The 19,178-nt window shown below is 43.3% G+C and overlaps 1 long non-coding RNA gene across 1 annotated transcript; it reads right to left on the bottom strand.

The window, feature by feature from the left end:
• Positions 1-9,836: 9,836 nt before the first annotated feature.
• Positions 9,837-13,523, bottom strand: LOC146383247 (uncharacterized). Its single transcript, XR_014800738.1, has 2 exons — positions 13,042-13,523; positions 9,837-11,987 (listed from the first exon to the last, which is right to left on the bottom strand). It is a non-coding gene; the product is annotated as an uncharacterized LOC146383247 (long non-coding RNA).
• Positions 13,524-19,178: the final 5,655 nt, after the last annotated feature.

Here is a 19,178-nt window from a genome sequence, read left to right on the forward strand (position 1 = left end):
TAGAACTGGGTCATTGAACCATGTTGCTGATTGTCTTTCTAGGCTCCCACTTTCCGAGACAGACATGGCATGTGCAGAGGATGTGGAGTCAGTTGCAGCCATCCTCACTGATCTGAGTGCTGTGTCTGAGGATGACTTCCAGTCAGAGTGCAAGGCCTGTCCAGTGTTCACAAACCTCCGTGTGCAGATACAGAAAGGCTGGCCTGCAAGGAAGACGTCACTGGAACCTGACTTACAGCCGTACTTCCCAATCTGCCATGAACTCGCGGTCTTGAACGAGTGCATTGTCAGAGGTACACATCGCTTGCTAGTGCCTTATTCATTGCAGAAAAAACTCACTGATATAGCTCATGAAACTCACCAAGGCATTGTACGTACCAAACAACGCCTCAGGGAATTGTACTGGTGGCCCAAAATGGATTGTCACATAGAGACACTGATAAAGAACTGTGCAACATGCAGACAGAATGACAAGTCCACTGTCACCCATGATGCTCCACTCCAACCCATTCCTTTACCAGCTGCTGCTTGGGAAAAGGTATCTGTGGACATCATAGGCCCTTTTGAAATAGCCCCTTCAGACTGTAGATTTGCCATCACATTGGTAGACTACTTTAGTAAGTGGCCTGAAGTAGTTTTTGCTTCCCGAGCTGATGCAGCTACTATCATTCAGTTCCTTTCTGTAGTTTTCTCTCATGAAGGGAATCCAAAGACATTGATAAGTGACAATGGCTCTCAATTTCTCTCTGCTGAGTTCGCTGACTTCCTTAAAAGCAGGGGAATCCAACACCTGAGATCCTCAGTGTATTACCCAAGAGCTAATGGGGAAGTTGAGAGATTCAATAGATGCGTTAAAGACTGCCTACAGACTGCCTCAATTCCTGAGAACTTACCTGATGGACTACAGAGCAACCCCTCATTCAACAACTGGAGTTTCCCCTTCAGAACTGCTCCATGGACGACGAATGAGAACAAAGTTACAGGTAATGGATATGCCTGTTCCTCAGACAGAGAGGCATACCATGTGCGAAAGAGTTAAGAATAAGCAAATGAAAATGAAAGAATACACTGATAGAATAGAATAGAATAGAATAGAATAGAATAGAATAGAATAGAATAGAATAGAATTGAATTGAATTCAACTTTATTGTCATTGCACATGCACAGGTACAGGGCAACGAAATGCAGTTTGCATCCATCCAGAAGTGCTTTAGTGATATAGATATATTACAATATATATTAGCAATAATATAGATATGTAAGTATATTACAGAAATGGGTCTATTATGGTATGTTATAATGTACACGGTATGAAGTATGTTGTGAATATTCTATAACTATAGGTATGTACAGGCTGTAGTGAGTACAAGCTATGTACAGGCTATGAACAGGATATAAATATGAAAAACTATACAGAATATGAAATAAATAACTTTACAGAAATCTGAGATATACAGTTATACAGAAATGGGAACTATGCAAGTTGTAAACAGTTGTAGGGTTAAAAATTATCGTATGTACAGAATGATTATTTACAGAGCTATACAGTAGTGCAGTTAAGATAAATTAGATATGTGGATAATTTCTACAGTATCTATATAAAGTGCTAGTGGTTGTGAGTGGTGGTTCAGTCCATGTTATTATTGTGTGTTTGAGGGTACAGTTGTCCATTGTGGGTGTGTGTATGTTCAGTCCATGTGTTAACGTGGGTCAGATGTCAGGAGGCAGAGTTCAGGAGTCTGACAGCTGTGGGGAAGAAGCTGTTCCGGTACCTGGTGGTCTTAGTCCGGAGGCTCCTGTAGCGCCTCCCAGAGGGCAGGAGGGTGAAGAGTCCATGTGATGGGTGACTGGGGTCTCTGATGATTTTCCCAGCCCTTTTCAGACACCGCTTCCTGTAGATGTCTTTTATGGCAGGAAGTGGTGCTCCGGCGATGCGCTGGGCAGTTTTCACGACCCTCTGCAACGCCTTCCGGTCCGAGGCAGAGCAGTTCCCGTGCCAGACTGTTATACAGTTGGTCAGGATGCTCTCGATGGTGCAACGATAGAAGTTCACCAGGATGTCTGAGGACAGGTGGTTCTTCCTCAGAGTCCTCAAGAAGAAGAGGCGCTGGTGAGCCTTCTTGACCAGCTTGGAGCAGTTGGTCGTCCAGGTGAGATCCTCGGAGATGTGGACTCCCAGGAACTTGAAGCTGCTCACACGCTCCACAGCCGTCCCCTTAATGTGGATGGGTGGATGTGGGTCAGCATTCCTCCTGTAGTCCACGATGAGATCCTTGGTCTTCTCGGTGTTAAGCAGCAGGTTGTTTGTGTCGCACCACTCAGCCAGCCACCTCCTCCCTGTAGGCGGCCTCATCGTTGTCACTGATGAGGCCAATCACCGTGGTGTCATCTGCAAACTTAATGATGGTGTTGGAACCATCAGCAGGTCTGCAGTCGTGGGTGAAGAGGGAGTAGAGGAAGGGGCTCATCACACAGCCTTGTGGTACACCGGTGTTCATTGTGATGGTAGATGAGCAGTGGTTATCCAGCCGGACATGTTGGGGGCGGTTGGTCAGGAAGTCCAGTAACCATTTGCAGATGAGGGAACTGATGCCCAGGTCTGTCAGTTTCCTGATGAGTTGTGAGGGGTGGATTGTATTGAACGCTGAACTGAAGTCTATAAACAGCATTCTGGCGCAGGTGTTGTTGTTGTCCAGGTGTGAGAGGACAGAGTGCAGTGCGATGGAGACTGCATCCTCTGTGCTCCTGTTCTGGCGGTATGCGAATTGGTGGGGGTCCAGGGTGGGGGGGAGACAGGATTTGAAGTGTGCTAGGACCAGCTGCTCTAAGCACTTAGTGATGATGGGGGTGAGTGCTACTGGGCGGTAGTCATTGAGGCAAGATGGGTTGGAGTTTTTGGGTATCGGGACGATGGAGGTGGATTTGAAGCAGGCCGGTACCACAGCGTGGGCCAAGGACAGGTTGAATATGTCTGTCAGCACTCCTGCAAGCTCCCCAGAACACGCTCTGAGAACACGCCCGGGTATGCCATCAGGGCCTGCAGCCTTGTGGACATTGATCCTGCTCAGCACCGCTCCTACATCGGTGGGGGAGAGAGTCAGAGGTTGGTGGTCTGGCATCACGTCTGCTTTGGTTGTGGTTGTGGGGTTCCCTCGCTCAAAACGAGCATAAAAGTTGTTGAGCTCGTTGAGGAAGGAGACATCAGAGGATGCGGGGGAGGGTTTGGTGGTCCTGTAGTCTGTGATGGTCTGGAGTCCTTGCCACATGCGTCGGGGGTTGGAGTTGGAGAAGTGTTCTTCTACCTTCTTTTTGTAATGGTGTTTGGCTTTTTTGATGCCCTTCTTTAGATTAGCCCTGGCTGTGCTGTAGGCGTGTGCATCTCCTGACCTAAAGGCGGTGTTGCGGGCCTTCAGGAGGAGACGAACATCCCGGTTCATCCAAGGCTTCTGGTTGGGGTACATGGTGATCCGTTTCTGGGTGGTGACACTGTCTGTGGTTTTGGAGATGTAATCCAGTACAGATGAGGCGTACTGGTCCAGGTCTGTGTGGGTGAACGTATTCCAGTCTGTGTTTTTAAATCTGTCCTGGAGCACTGCGTCTGTCCCCTCTGGCCACACTTTAATTGTCCTCACAGCAGGTTTCACACGTTGGATGAGTGGTGAATACCGAGGTGTGAGGAACAGGGAGAGATGGTCCGATTGTCCAATGTGGGGGAGGGGTGTGGCTTTGTAGGCTCCAGCCAGATTGGAATACACATGGTCTAAAGTCTTGTCTCCTCTGGTGTGGCAGGAGACATGTTGGTGGAATCTGGGGAGGACTGTCTTTAAGTTGGTGTGGTTGAAGTCGCCAGCAACAATAAAAGCAGCCTCGGGGTGTTTATTCTGGTGTTTGTTAATGGCTGCAGAAAGTTCTTTCATGGCCAACCTAGCATTAGCGTCGGGGGGTATATACACGGCAGTGAGTATGATCGAAGTGAGTTCTCTGGGGAGATAATAAGGTCTGCATTTGACCATTAAAAACTCCGCATTAGGTGAGCAGTGACTCTCAGTAGTAGTGGAGTTCATGCACCAAGCATTGTTAATATAAATGCACAAACCTCCACCTCTGGTCTTGCCGGAGTCATCTGCTAGCCTGTCGGCTCGGTGTGTGTGGCGTCCTGCTAACTCGATAGCATTGTCCGGGCAGCTGTTGTTCAACCATGTTTCGGTGAAAAACATGACATTTGAGTCCGTAATCCGTCTGTTGTTAGTGATGGAGAGCCGTATCTCATCCATTTTGTTTGCCAGAGAACGGACATTGGCGAGGAAAATACTGGGTAAAGGCAGCCGGTGTGGTGTTAGCGTTAGCTTAGCCCGTAGCCCTCCGCGCCTACCTCGATGCTCGCAGACACGCCAAACCATCCAACTTTCAGCCTGGTGACAAGGTACGGGTTAGGAAGCCGTGGAAGGTAAAGAAAGGCGAGTTAAAGTTTTCCAAACCAAGGACTGTCATGACAAGGAAAGGACCAAACACTTATTTGCTGGATGATGGATGGACCTGGAACGCCTCACACTTATCGGCTCTGTCAGAGCTGAACACAGGTACTGATTCTGACACAACAATGGACTGTCATAAACCAGGAACTGATCTAGCATCTAACTCTGAGTCTGATAGTAGGCTTAGGCCCACCAGGATGAGGAACCCACCTTGCTGGACCCAAGACTTTGTCATGGGAAAGTGAATGTTACTGAGTAATGTGAAATATGTTAAACGTGTATTAGGTGGCATACATCAGAATGATGAAGTCAGGTTCACATAAGAAATCTTTGTTCAAAGGGGGAGATGTTGTGTCCACACATTATTGCATTTGTTCTGTAGATGCATTTACCAGAAGCGCTAGAGGGCGCTAGTGAGTATGTTGTTCTGGTTGTGGTATTTGAAAGAAGAAAAATAAAAATAAAGAAAGGAGTTATCTCCGGTGATCCTCTGTTCCTACCTGCGTGTGTGTGTAATGCCTGCTGAACTAACACCACACAACAAGCGCTCCTGTATCAATAGTATCGATACCAACTGTATGATACCGTAGCCAATGTATGATGATTCAGCTCATAAATCATGATACCTAACAAAAGTTAGGTATCGATCTCTGTAATTAGCCCACCGAGGAGATTTGAGCTATTTCTATGATGCCCTTCATAATTGTTTAATCACACTCTCCTTTAATGTATCTTAATTGTTTTATGTTTGCTTTTAATTAATCTGTCTAGGTTTAATTTTATTTATTCATTACTTGGAATCTCTTTGAATCCTGTACCTAAAGCTGATCACCTAAATCTCCTCTATAAAGTTTGATTTGCAGTTTGTTTGCTTCTTATCTCCTGAAGCACTTTGAAAGGTGACATGAAAGTAAAGTTTGTTATTATTTATTAGGACCTGCAGCGCTTTTTTTAAACTCTGAGCACTGGAAAATAACTCAAAATGTTAGAAATATTCCAGTGTTAGAAAATCAGCACTGCTCAGTGTTAGCCATTGTTAATCTTCAAAAGGGTTAATTTAACACTCAACAGTGTTATATTTAACACTCAGAGGTGTGGACCCATATAGACACTCTCTAGTGTTAATTTAACACTGGAGATTTTGCTGTGAAGCTAGGACTGCCACTTAAACCTACTGGTTAAACAATTAGAGTTGTTAGCTACCAATTCAATACATTTTGTTAATACAGCAGCATTTAGTCAGGATAAGCAAGGAAAGCAGTGCTTGCCCAAAGAAGTCTAAGTTACAGTGATTTCTCTACTGTCCCATTTCTCTCATCACCTGTGTGCATCCATTCTTTAAATTATACAATCTTGTGGACGTAGTAGCAGCATTAACTCAGGGTGCACTTGTAGAGTATCTCAAATTCCTCTAGAAGAACATCCTGGAGGACTTGCATCTCTGGTTGGAATCAAAAACTTTAAATAGAGATTTGGATGAAATGCACTAAAGCTTCTGCTACAGAAACCACAGTCCTGAGACTCAACTCTGATCTGTATCTGCTCTCTACACACCTCATAATTCCCTCTAAAATGTCTTTTTATTCAATTATCCATGCAAAGATTTTCAGTTTGGATCAGAATAAATTCCTCCGCTGTGTTCGAAGCCATATTGGCCAATTTAACCCATTTGTTTGGTTCAGAACAGCTTTGATCACTTTCCTATTTCCACGCCGCGAGTGTTCGGCCCTCTGCTGCCAAACGCAAACTAAAAAAACAGAAAAAGTAGCTGCAGAAACAAAAATCGACTTTAACTCTCTGATCCTTTTAACCGCACTTTGTGTTTTGTCAAACGGAGATCTCAGTGTGAGGAGGAAACTGGAAGCAGCACTGTGCTTTCATCTTTTCCAGCTCCCCACTGACTCAAATTAGGAACATACTGACTCACTGTTACCTACACAAAAACTAGTCATTTCTCCTCTGCATCACATCTTTCCTCGAGCAGATCCCAGTTTGATCATCCAGGTCTGGATTCACACACTGTGCTGCGTGGCTTTAAACGCCATCAATCACACCAAACATGCAAATCAGAGTGTGATTATTGGTGTTTGCGTGGAGAAAAATGAAAGAATTCACGCTTGTTAAGGGATGTGTTCGTGTTTATACTGAATGTGTCTTTCTGTTCAAAGCCTTCCTGCCTCAGCCGCCTGTTAAAGGACAAGGCAGGGGGATTTGGAGGCGGGCGTCTCCTCAGCTCATGAAAGCATAACTTGAGGCGACACAGACCAAACAATGAAGAATACCTCCCCTGTGTGAGAGCCACACTCAGCACAAATCAAAGCAGAAAACAAAGGAGCTGACAACCTGGTGAATTTTAATAGGATTTGAGTCAGCAGCTTTACGCAAATTCTTTTCTTTCTCAATGTCATTGACGCAGATGAGGCAAAGGGGTGAGGTCGTCCTGCGTTAACCTGCATGGAAGCACCTGCATGGAGTAAATTTAACCATTTTCAGCTTCAGAGGGAAAGATTACTGCGTTACCTTATCTGACAGCTGAAGTTAGTATTCAGGCCTCTCAGTAAGACTTCACAGAAAAACAAAACAATGATAGCGCATTAATCAGCCAGAAAATTTAAATGACTGACAGGTGAGAACATTGATTACTTTATTATAACGGCACCTGTATGCGGGGAAAACGAGGATCTGCAGTTATTTTTCTCTTCTAACCTTCTAAATGAATAAAATCCATCCACTTAATGATTAAAAGGAAACGTCCTGTTGCTGTGCTACAAATGAGTTTATTAAACAGAATGTTTTCATGGTTAGAGAAGCTTTCAAAAAAAATGACCTTCTAGGTTTTTCCGAACACCGCTGGCTAATTAACTTTGAGAAGACCGACGGTTAGCTCCTTGTGATGCCGACACGAGAGGAGCAAACTGGGAGTGTGTTGTTAAATATATTATTGACTTTGAAACTTAAAAAGAGGTGGATTATGAATAATGGATTTATTCTCTCCCGTTTCAGTGCTGTGGAAAGCTTAGGGACAAAATGAGAATGACTAGCATGAATTATTTCAGTTACAGCTTTTACAACCGGAAATCTGAAAGCTTCAGCTCAGATTTTCATACAGAGCAGAGCACTAATGTACAGATTTATGTTTGGGTGCTGTTTATTCAAATCTTCATAAAAACTACAACTACAAAATACCATATAATTACTACAGAACAACACTGAGAGCAGGTAACAGACAACAAGAGCACGGATCATGTTTGAAGCCTGTTCAGCTGTTTATTTCTGCTAAACAGAAACATGAGTTTACAGCCAAGAGAACTACAACCAGAAATTTGGAGGGTTGGTGAAGTCTGCCTGGTTGATGGAAACACATGATGATGGAGGACAGGGGCGATTTTTAGCCCATTTTTGGGGGTCAAAATGAATCAAAGCACCCCCAAAGATTTCTTACTTTTTTTGACAATATTTGCTGTTTGTGTGACACACTACTAAAAATATAAAAAGCATACAGTACTTGGTTGAGACGTAACATTTTAAGAACAAAAGTATAGATACCCCCCCCCCTCCCAAAATGGTTTGTTCGAGCTCGCCTCTCCCCTGCTCTGGCTCTAGCACCGTTGCTGCCAGAGGATGGTGGCTGAGATGCAGTGGAGCGGAGGTGTAAGTGCCTGATTTAAAACAGGACATATTAGCTGCATTTAACCTTCAGTTACTCTTTATATAGTTAGGTAGGAGTCACACCATGTTTCTTTCTAGCTGACCGTCCTGTTGCTCCCATTGAAAATTATGCAGCCTATTTAAAATCTAAAACTTAAAATTGTTTTAGCCTACTGTTGTTGCCACTGTCCTGTTTGAAATGGAATGAGAGAAGCTGCTTATATGTGCATGTGCCGATATTAAACCCAGGAACAACATTCAGGTAAAAATGAAAGAACAAATGATCCATCAATCAAGAATAATGTTGGATCAGTGTTTCAATATTTATATCTTTTATTAGATGTACATGTGGTTTGGTTATTTGCCTTTTGATTGAAAGTACACCGAGAGAGGACTTTTTTTTATTAGTGATCTTAATAATATATTTTTTTTCATATTAATGTAATTTTTCATCTAATTGAATACAATCTATTTGTGTATGATTGTCAGTCCAAAGAGGGAGAGAGGAAAGAGGGGAACATGAGGAGAAAGTACAAGGTCAGGAAGAAACAGGGAACAGTGACAGGCACAACAGAAACTGTTAAACTGCTTGAGAGAGTTGATCACCAAAAAGTGATAGACAGATTTGCCAACCTGAAGGTGAGGCCACATAGGTTAAAATAAAAGAAAAAATCTGCAGAGCCATATTAGTATCTGCAGTAAAGATTTTTTCATACATTGTACCATAGGCAAAGTTGCCTCCATTTTTATAACTTTTTTATCAATATTTTGTACATTTGTAAATTTCAAGGACTCTATTTTTGGAGTGTATTTTGTGTATTTTTTGTGTATTGAGTGTATTGTATTATACATACACATTCAAAGTGAATCTCTGACAAAAAATGCACTCAGTTTACTTCTTACTCACTATGAGCATCATTCATTATTCTCCTGCAGTAATTAAGGTTAGAATATGTTTGTTTTTTTTATTCCAATCCATTTTTCGTTTGCAGCATTTAAATAACCTTTATCTGATTTGATGGTTATGTTACAGACTTTAAAAAAGTGTTTTGCTTTTCTTTCACAAATGTGGGGATTAAATTGTGTTAAAATGTACAAAACAGTGATGTCATGTTTTGTGACGAGGACCCAGGCACAGAGAGACTTGATGAATTTAAGAATCTTATGATTTAATAAAGAAATTTGCAGACTTGCACAGAGATGGTAAAATTATGATGACTGATAACGGAGACGAAGACAACAGACGATGAGGACAGGGAGGATGCAGGGACTGACAGAGACAGGGAAGAAGTCTCATCGTGACGAGTAAAGTTTATCTTGCCTGGCTGGGCAGCTCTCTGGGTGCTCAGCACCCCCAAAACTCTGATCCTAGAATCGCCCCTGATGGAGGATAAGGGTTCACGTTGATGCCATAAACAGACCATGAGATGATCCGTCCACAGTACGATCTTAGTCATTAATCCACTGCTGCGTGTTTTGGTTTACTCTGCAAAAACTCCTGATCCACAGCTTCATGTCCACACTGAGAGGGATTTTTCTCTTCAAATAGTCACTGTGGGACACCTGATCCCAGAGGCTGCAGTCCAACCATTACTTCTTTACCCTGGATGGCCTTACCCTGACCTCCAGTAACACTGTGAGGAATCTTGGTGTCATGTTTGCTGTGTGGCAGGAAGGATCTAGGACCCAAACGCAGGACTCATACGCAGAGAATAAACTCAAAACGGCGCCTTTATTGCTGGAAAAACTCTAACATCAAATACAAAACTAAACTGGAAACAAGAAACTCAAACTAGAAAATGAACCAAAAAAGGTTGTGACAATGTGTGAGGCTGATGTTTCTGGCTGAGGAGTGAAAGCAGCGATGACACTCGTTATCAGAGGCTAACGTACAGAGCAGAGTTCACTTCTAGTCTCAGTTCTTGTTCTGCTCTGTGGAAAAGTCAGAGGTGAGAGCAGGTGTGGGTGTTGTCTCCATGAGACAAGGCTGTTGTTCTGTTTCCTCCTGTAATTATATATTTTTTTCACTCTTTACGCTGTTTTATTTCAGGCCTCTTATTAATCACAGCTGATCGGCGATCCACTAAGAACCGTTTGTATCTATGTAGATGCAGCATACCTGCGCTTCCGGATAATAACTGTAATTAATGGGATGGCATCACGGCTGACATTGCTATCCACTGTAATTACTCACAGGCGTTTAAAGTGCAGATCTATACATGTAAAGATTATTTAAATGGGTTCACACAGTCATGGAAACAGCTTAAAGTTAATCTGCACTGAAGGGCAAAACAAATGGAAACTCAGACAGAAACAAACATCTGCCAAGGAGGCGAAATCCTCCCAGAAACACGCTGAAAATAGGACAGTGTGTGAAAGGAGGCGTGCAGTGCAGCACCTTCACTCAAGAAGTTCAGGCTTAAAGTACGTGAACTTTTCTCGAGTGTCCTCACAGATTTTATGGCACCTCAGATGAAATTATTAGTCACAGGTGGCTCTGCTGTGAAGGTGCACTCGGCTGAAGTGTGAAGTTTAAGAACCCTCGATTTATTTTTTAAGTATTTCTGCGTGAATATCCTAAAACACATCTTCACATGTACTACAAATACTTAATGAGATCTCAGGATAAAAATGAGACAAAGCCTTCATTTATTGAGGAAAATTATCTAAATTAGCATCAGTGAGGGGTGGACCTTTGCTTCTGGTGTCCTGTGTGACCCCCGTGTGCAGAAATAATTGCATGATAATAATAATTTGGGGGATTTTTAGCCACTCCTCTACATGTGGGTGGGATTTACTTCATAGATGTTTATAAGAAACAAGGTGAACCCGATGCTGAAGAGCCTTAAACTTGCCTTCTTTCCTCAAACCAGGAGAACTCCTCTAAAATATGATTGGATGGAAATCTGTCAGGAAATGAGCCCACCTGATCTCTGACCACAGTAAAGCCGTTTCTGAGGCGTTCATGGTCCCTGCAGGACTGCAGGATTTGGAGTATCATTTCCACCCATCTGTCCATTAAACCAAGGTGCAGATTTTAACATTTACAAACATATAATGAGCCTCTTTTAACAACATATGTTTCTGGGAAATGTCCAGAAGTTATTATGAGCTCTATGCCTCTATCTGTCAAATCTATACCAGCCTCTCGAATTATATGATCCAGCATACTTTGAGTTTTTGCTGAAGTTCTACTCTGAACAGTATTTATGAGAGTCTGGGTCTGAGTTTCAGATGGCATGAAACAAAGCTCATTTAAGGAGAAAACAATGATCCTGCAGCTAAATATATCTGAAAAGCCACAGAAATGCTTGCATGCTCATCAGCTAAATAACATAAAAGCATGCTGTTATCATGTATCATCACATTTATTTCATAGCGTGACCTTTTTGAGAACAGCAAGATTCCTGCAGGCGCACAAATATTATTTTGTGAAGCGAATATCATCATGCAAAGACTAATTAAATTTGAGCAAAGGGAAAACTCACACTCAGTTCTCATTCTATCCACATGCACAATAATAATCTGCGTGGTTCGCCTGCACACTCAATCACAGAGTCATATCCTCGCAGCGTGGCGGGTGGTGCTGGAGGCTCGTTCTAATGTTTCTGGGAATTACAGAGACACAGAAACACCCAGAACTGCACAATCATGCAGAGGAGGTCCTGCTCGCAGGCCGGGCAGGCCGGGTGGTCTGCAGGTGACAGTCATACAAAATTCTTCTGGCTCAGAATCACATAAACAATATTATTGTTCCTCATGTCTTACTGCAGCGATCTGATCCCAACGCAGAGCACCTCAGCTTTGTGCTTGATGGCCTGCATCAAAGTGTCTCCTTCTCTTGACCGATGAACATCAGCGGATCTGCAGCCGAACAATAGAAAGTGTTTTAATGACCATGCAGCTGTAACTCCAGTCACACCCTCCCCGTCTTAATGACAGAACTGTGGTAGTCTGTTAACAGTTTTCATTTTTAAAACTCTTTTTAAATATTAAACCTGCACCCTTTCTAATGACCATCAAGGGGAGACACCTGTTGTGGTCTTATTGAGGTTTCTCATATAACCTTAGAGTTGTCTGCCATATTAGATGTAACAGAAACATGTTTTTCTGACTGCTGGCGAACACGGCAACATGTTTCCCTGCTACCTGTTGGTTTCAGTTGGGTCTGCAGGTCGGTGTGTCTGGGGTCTTATTTACATGACTGTCAGCCCAATATGGCGAACAAGCTAACGTTGTGTCTGCAAAACCTCAAGTCTGTGGAAAATCGGCCATGACCTCAATAGCACATCCCTGGGGGCTTTGGGTCGGGCGCTTGTTTTTGTTCTGAATAAAAAAAACATTTAAAAGTTAATTTTGTAGATTTTGGTCATTCTGAGTTTTGCAAAGGAGAATTTTCTAGGATATTCTGATTGGCTACCAGCTGATTAGGTACCAGGTAATGATTGACAGGACGTCAAGGTGGCTACGTCCACATTTTTTACTGTCTGTGCGCTCAGCCTGTATGATGTTGTGATGTCTCCTGTTTGTGATTGGTCAGATGTGGCTGACTCATGTGTCACATGACCATCCTTAGGCTATCGTCACGTTCAGGCAGAAAAGGAAAAGACATCCCGGCTGTGCTGAACTGCCTTTTCGGCCGGAGGCCTCTGGGCGACCTCACAATGAGAAGCTGAGGATGAAGCTGGTGAGATGCAGAGATGGAGAGAAGTGAAAACACAGAAACAGGCAAAGTAAAACAGGATTTAACCCAAAGAAGGATGAGAAAATGGCTCAGATAAACAGGAAGCCATGGGACAATGAATAACAGAAAACACAAATATCACGGAGCGTAACCAAAAAACATGACATCTGTCATCACATGTAAAGCAACTCCATGCAGTGCTCGACACTCACGGAAACATAAAAATATGAATACTTTTCTATTTTCTGCCAAGCATTGGTGTAGGCCAGCAAGCAATGGTGTCCTTCCAGTGCCTCCTGGGCGGTTGGGGTGGAGCAGCGGGACTCTCGCTCGGCTCCATCCTGCAAAGGAGAATCTCATGTCTCATGTGGAGAGCCATCTCGTGTTGCTGTATTTCAATGAATTCTTTATTTACTTGAATATTTCCAGGAATGAAAGGCTTCACCTCTGAGAGAAGAAGGTGGTGTGAAAGTCTCACTGTGAAACTTGAAAAGTGTCATTATTTGCAGCGGGCTCTTTATTCAGCCAAGCGTCCCCGCAGCCAACACGATTAGTGGAAACATAACCTTGCATTAAATAAATATTCAAGTAAAAATACTTTATAGTAGTCAAAGTAGTTTAGTCCTCTGACGGCACCCGTGCCTTTCGAGTTTTTATAAGTGAGCGCTGCAGGTGGAGGCAGGCTGAAAGGGGCTGGTGTGAGCTGCTGTCACTGTGCAGCTGAAACAAATCCTCACTTTCACACAGGATCCCAGTAATCACGGTCCTCTTTCCCCAGCAGAACGGCTCCGGTACAAACCTCTCGGGCACTTTGTGTCCTTGGTTGTTGTTTCTAAAAATAAGTGAGCGGTCTGCACTGAGGCGAGCGGCGGCGTTTTTTCCAGCAGGAGCGAAAACATTCAGCCGGGGAATCGATTGTGCAGCAGACAGATGACAGGAGGTGAAGCTCAGCTCTCACAGCTGATCCAGGAATAATGATGTGATTGGAATGTCACGATTCCCAGGAGATGATCTGTAAAATATCAGCTTCTGCTCAGGCAGTCTTTGGAAAATAGCATGGCAGCCCCAGAGGTTGACCGTCGGGATGATTGCAGATGGATGTCGCAGAGCAGCAGGGGTCCGAGTTTCTGACAGCTGCCATCACGGAGCAAATACAGACTTTAAAGCCACAACATAACAAATATATTTGTCCTGAAATCGCCCAGAAATCATCAGACTGTTTGAGTTTGTGCTGACTAAAATTATCTCTCTGTTTAAAGACACAGCAGTGAGCTGATTAGAAAGTCATCAGTTGAAAATTTGAATTAGAGCTGCTTCACTCCTTCTGTAGGAGTCAGTGTTATTTAAAGAGAGTGCTCAAACTGAAACGTCAGTCAGTGCTCTGTCAGGGCAGCATTCACAGGATCCTCAGATGATGTCATCCACACTCTGCTCGAGAGTCGTCCACCATATCAGGTGTGATGCGACCCCCGGTACGAGGGACAAATGTGTGTTATTCACCTTTTTGGCTGCTGGCTTTGTCAAGTGAACTCATTCATAGACACCCAAACACCTTAATGTGATGGCTTTAGTTGTTAGCAGCAGGAGCTTTAGTTATTAGCAGGTTGCCATGGTTACCTGCAGTTTGCATGTCGACTTGTCTGCAAACACTTGGGGATTTCTATGTGATGCGCCTCCTCGTCTCTGAATGGGTCTCCTCCAGGCGATCTGGACTGGAGGTGAGTCTATCTTCCAATGTTAGCTCTGCGACAGATTGGACACCTGTTCAGGGTGCTCTCTGCCTCTCGACCTGCGAGACTCCAGACTCCATGCCAAGCATGACCCAGAATTGACTTATGACCCAGCCCAGCTAAAAATCCTCATTTTATGCACATAGTAGTTCCAGTTATCTGTATAAAGTACTGCTCCTGGTTTTGCAGGTAATATTACTCATGTCTGTATTATATAAAAATGTCAGGGCTCTGTGTGTGAGCAGGTGGAAGTGAGGATCCAAATGCAGGACTTGGAGACTGAATGCAACTCAAAAACCACAGCTTTCTTGCTGGCAGAAAACAAAAACATAAACCAAACCGGGGAAAACACAAACTGGAACACACAGGCACAATCTGAGGGTACAACGCAACACTGACACAAAGAAACATGGGGCGTAAATACACTGAGGAATAGAGCAGGGCGATATGACCAAAAATATTTATCACGATATACATTTGAAAATTTGCGATAACGATATAACTGAGGATATAATTGACACTAGACAAAATACTTTACAACTCCACAACTTTATTAGTGCAAAAAACCCCATCAATGTATTTTCACTTAAACAAGCAGCTGTTTATTATGTGCATTAAAGTTATATAAAAATGTAACAGTGCAAAAGCAAATTCCTTGCTGACAGTTTAACCAAAAGGCATTTCCAGTGGAAATTGGCCGACATATCCTCAGCATAACCATATATAATATCCACAAAACTTAAAAAGAGGTTATACACACACAATACGGTAATATTATGTTGAAGCACAGTACGTATCACTCCGCGAGGCTCCTGCCTAATATAGCCGTAATGCTCCGACAATCCATCAAGCGGTGTGGGCTCGTAGCTTAGCAAAGTCGTACTAAAACATGTGACAAATTTTCGAGCGCCGTGTACGACATAAAATCGTTTCGAGGTCAGTAAACACAACCAGAATTCATACATAAGGCACACGGGATTATAAGGGGCACTGTCGATTTTCAGAAAAATCAAAGGCTTGATTTTAAGTGTGCCGTATTTTCCAAACAACACGGTAATAACGACGGCCCGCTAGCATGCGCTACCAAAAATAGTGCTTTCTTGTGTATCTGACGGATGAAAACTAAACCAGTTCCACACCACTGAAGTTGCAGCATTTTCACAAACCAATTCTGGTTCATCCGTTTCATTCAACGATCCGCTTTCGCTCTTCTTATTCTGCGTCGCCGCCATGTGCGTATGTAAACAAAGGCACTGCGCATGCGCGTTTTACCCATATTCTATCGCGATATTTCATTTTCCTATCGTTGCCCAAAATTACACCGGTATTACCGTGAACGGTATGATATAGCCCAGCCCTACTGAGGAAGTCATCGAGGAATTAGAGACAGAAGGGGAACACAGCTGGGAGGAATGAGACCTAACGAGGCAGAGGAAGCGAAACTACAAACACTGACATGAGACATAGCCCTTCAAAATAAAACAGGAATGGTAAATGGTAAATGGCCTGTATTTGTATAGCGCTTTACTTAGTCCCTAAGGACCCCAAAGCGCTTTACACTACATTCAATCATTCACCCATTCACACACACATTCACACACTGGTGGTGTTAACCTACATTGTAGCCACAGCTGCCCTGGGGCGCACTAACAGAGGCGAGGAAACAAGAGACAATTCACAAGACACAGACTTGACACATGAGAGCTAGAGCAGTAGAAATACAGAGAAAGAAGCTTAAACACTAGTAGTGATAACAATGATGAAAACCAAATATCAGATCAGAACACAAGTCACTTACAGCAAAGAAATTATAGAATAATAATAATAAACAAAACACTGGGTCATCAACCCAGGACCGTGACAAAAAAATCTTCCATGCAAACTGCAGGCGCTGAAAGCAATCATAAGAAGGTTTTCAAGCAACTTGTTGGGGAATACACATTTCTCCCTAGTGACTGGTGGTTGCCAGGGACCAGTGACTGATCCCTCACAGGCCAACTTCACCTCTAGCTCGTGCAGGTTTTATTCTTAATCAGTGTCTGGAAGCTTCACTGAGTTCCTTGAACTCTATATCATCTTTTTTGGTCTTTGTGCTGATTTTGTCATAAACATTTTCCTGCTTTGTGTTTGAAGCTGTAGAGCTCTGGCTGCCTTTTGCAGAATTTCACTGCATTAGATGGTAGAGGTGTTCCTAATAAAGCGCTCAGAGCGCATGCTTTCAGCAGCTCGGTGTAAGAAAAAATAGGAAACAGTATTTTCCAGTAATTTCTCATCTTCTCCTGTGGGACGTAGGTTCCTAAGATTACCCCACACTGCATGCAGCCGGTATCAGCATTGTTCCATCTGGCTGTTTGTGAATATATTTTGTGTATACCATACAGAAAGAAGATGAATCCGTCTCCTAGCAACTGCTTTAATAGCTGTGAAACTGGCGTATGGCGTTTAGTGAGCAAAGCTTTTGAAGACATCACTTTAAGGTTGTTGAAGAAACATAAAAACAAATCTGCAGTCTGTCAGTGGAGCGTGATCCCTCGGAGGTCTGAAGACGATGCTGCTCAGTAAACATTTACTCTACCTGTTTGATAACTGTGAGCAGCGCGGCTCCACGGGGAGCTCACATCCAGCAGAGTGGGTAACTACAGCCGAGGAGGGAGAGGAAGACGGGCCAGCAGGAGGACAAAAAGACTAAGAAGCTGAACAACCAATTAACTCAGACTTTCTCTTAAATACACACTGAAAACAGAGCGGTTACAGTCCCATCACACTCTGCAGACCAAACATCAGCATCTTTGCAAAGCACAAACTCCTGCAGCCTGATGAGTACTTTAATTAACATCAGGTCCAGAACTTCACACACTTTTATCTGAGTGAACATCCGTGCAGTCAGTCAGCAGCAGCTCACACCTGAAGGCCACACAAGGAACCGCCGGCCCGATCGATCAGAAACTGAAATATAACAAGTGTCAGGACAACATGAAGAAAGCAAAAAATGAACAGGATGAAAAAATCTGAGAGAAACATGGGAAACACACAGAGGACAGTCGGGTGATAAAACACAGGAGGAGGACAAGACAATCAAATAAAAACGGAAGAACACAAGGGACTGCTCATTACCAAAGTAAAACAGGAAGTGGATAACCATAACTGATAACAGGAAACTCAGACACATTTAACATGGCTGACTCAGGAGGAAAGCACAGAGAGAAATTATGAGGAGACTAAGAAATACATGAGGATGAAAATGGTCATTGACACAAAAACAAATCAAGAATATGTAAGAAATTAAAAAAAAAAAAAAAATCACAGTTCTTAAAGTCAAAACCCCAGGTACAATACCCAGGACATGACAGGAAGTCTGCGTTACTAGGCTGGACTACAATCTTAAAACTCCAGTTTAAAACTGCTCTTCTCCATCTAATTAAAAGTGTAAATCAGTGAGTTGACCACACTGAAGTTTGAATTTGCTTCAGCAGAAATGAAGCACAACACAACCTTGTGCAAGACCAGAGAAACCTCAAAATGTTTATGAAAGAGGTTCACAGCATTTTGGTTCGAAAAATCAAATACCTGTTTTCTGTCTAATGACCAGCAGGGGGCGACTCCTCTGGCGGTACTGAGCTTCATGCTCAGCTGATCACTGAGCTCAGTGAACTATTTCCTGATGAGTTTATGGTCTCAATCGCTGCTTTTCGAACTGACTGAATCAAACATTTAAGTTCATTTTGGAAGTGAAGGTCCTGTTAAGAGTCAAAAAGGAGGATGAAACAGGTGCAATCTTAATTTCCCTGCTACTGTCATGAGTTAATGTAAAAGTGAGGTGCCGAAGCAGTTCAAACCTGTTTTCTTTCTGATGGCCAACAGGAGGCGACTCCTGTGGTTGTACAGATGTTGATGAACAAAAACCTGAAGCTCTCTGAGTCACACATCATGAGCCAATGAGCATGCAGTTTTACAGTCAGATGCACGCTTTGCTTGTCACTTCAGATTAAAGAAGATAAGCGTGGCAACAACGATAGCACTTGGCTCGAAGCTTTATAACGAGACATGAACCAATGGGTGGTGTGACGGTAGCCACGCCCATCTTTCATACTACCTGGATTAAGCATGACCAGAATCAGAAGAGTTTGACCTGATAAAACTGGCCTTCTCTCTTTTTCTCTTGAGTTGATCAGAGAAACAGTGTCTAAGCTAACGTATCCAGCGTCGCTAACTACTGCGGATGTAAACAGAAGCTTTGAAGCATCAATGACACATTCTTTGGATTTTTGTGACTTTTTCTGAGTCTTTCACACAGAAATCAGCTCACCGGCTGTACCCCACGCTGCTGACAGCAGAAGCTATAGCTTTTGTTTGTAGCTAAAACATAAAACATTTGGGTTTCTTTCTGTACTCTATGCATGTGTGGTGTGAGATCCAAAGTGACCTCTGCTGTCAGTGTTGATGTCTGACCGCAGCCTCCTGTGGTTCACCTGATACCTGACATCGATCCGTGCTCCTCGGCACACAGCAGCGACTCCACTCGTCCATTGCAGTTTCAGGAAGCTTTGCCACGAGGCTGAGTGAGAATCAGCTCGGGCAGAGACAGCTTCAGCTGTTAAAGGACCATGTCACCATGCTTTAACCAGCTGGGCTCCAGAACAG

Source organism: Perissodus microlepis, chromosome 7 (assembly GCF_051167445.1).
Source record: "Perissodus microlepis isolate ML-2025 ecotype Zambia chromosome 7, ASM5116744v1, whole genome shotgun sequence".
Taxonomy (NCBI): Eukaryota; Metazoa; Chordata; class Actinopteri; order Cichliformes; family Cichlidae; genus Perissodus; species Perissodus microlepis.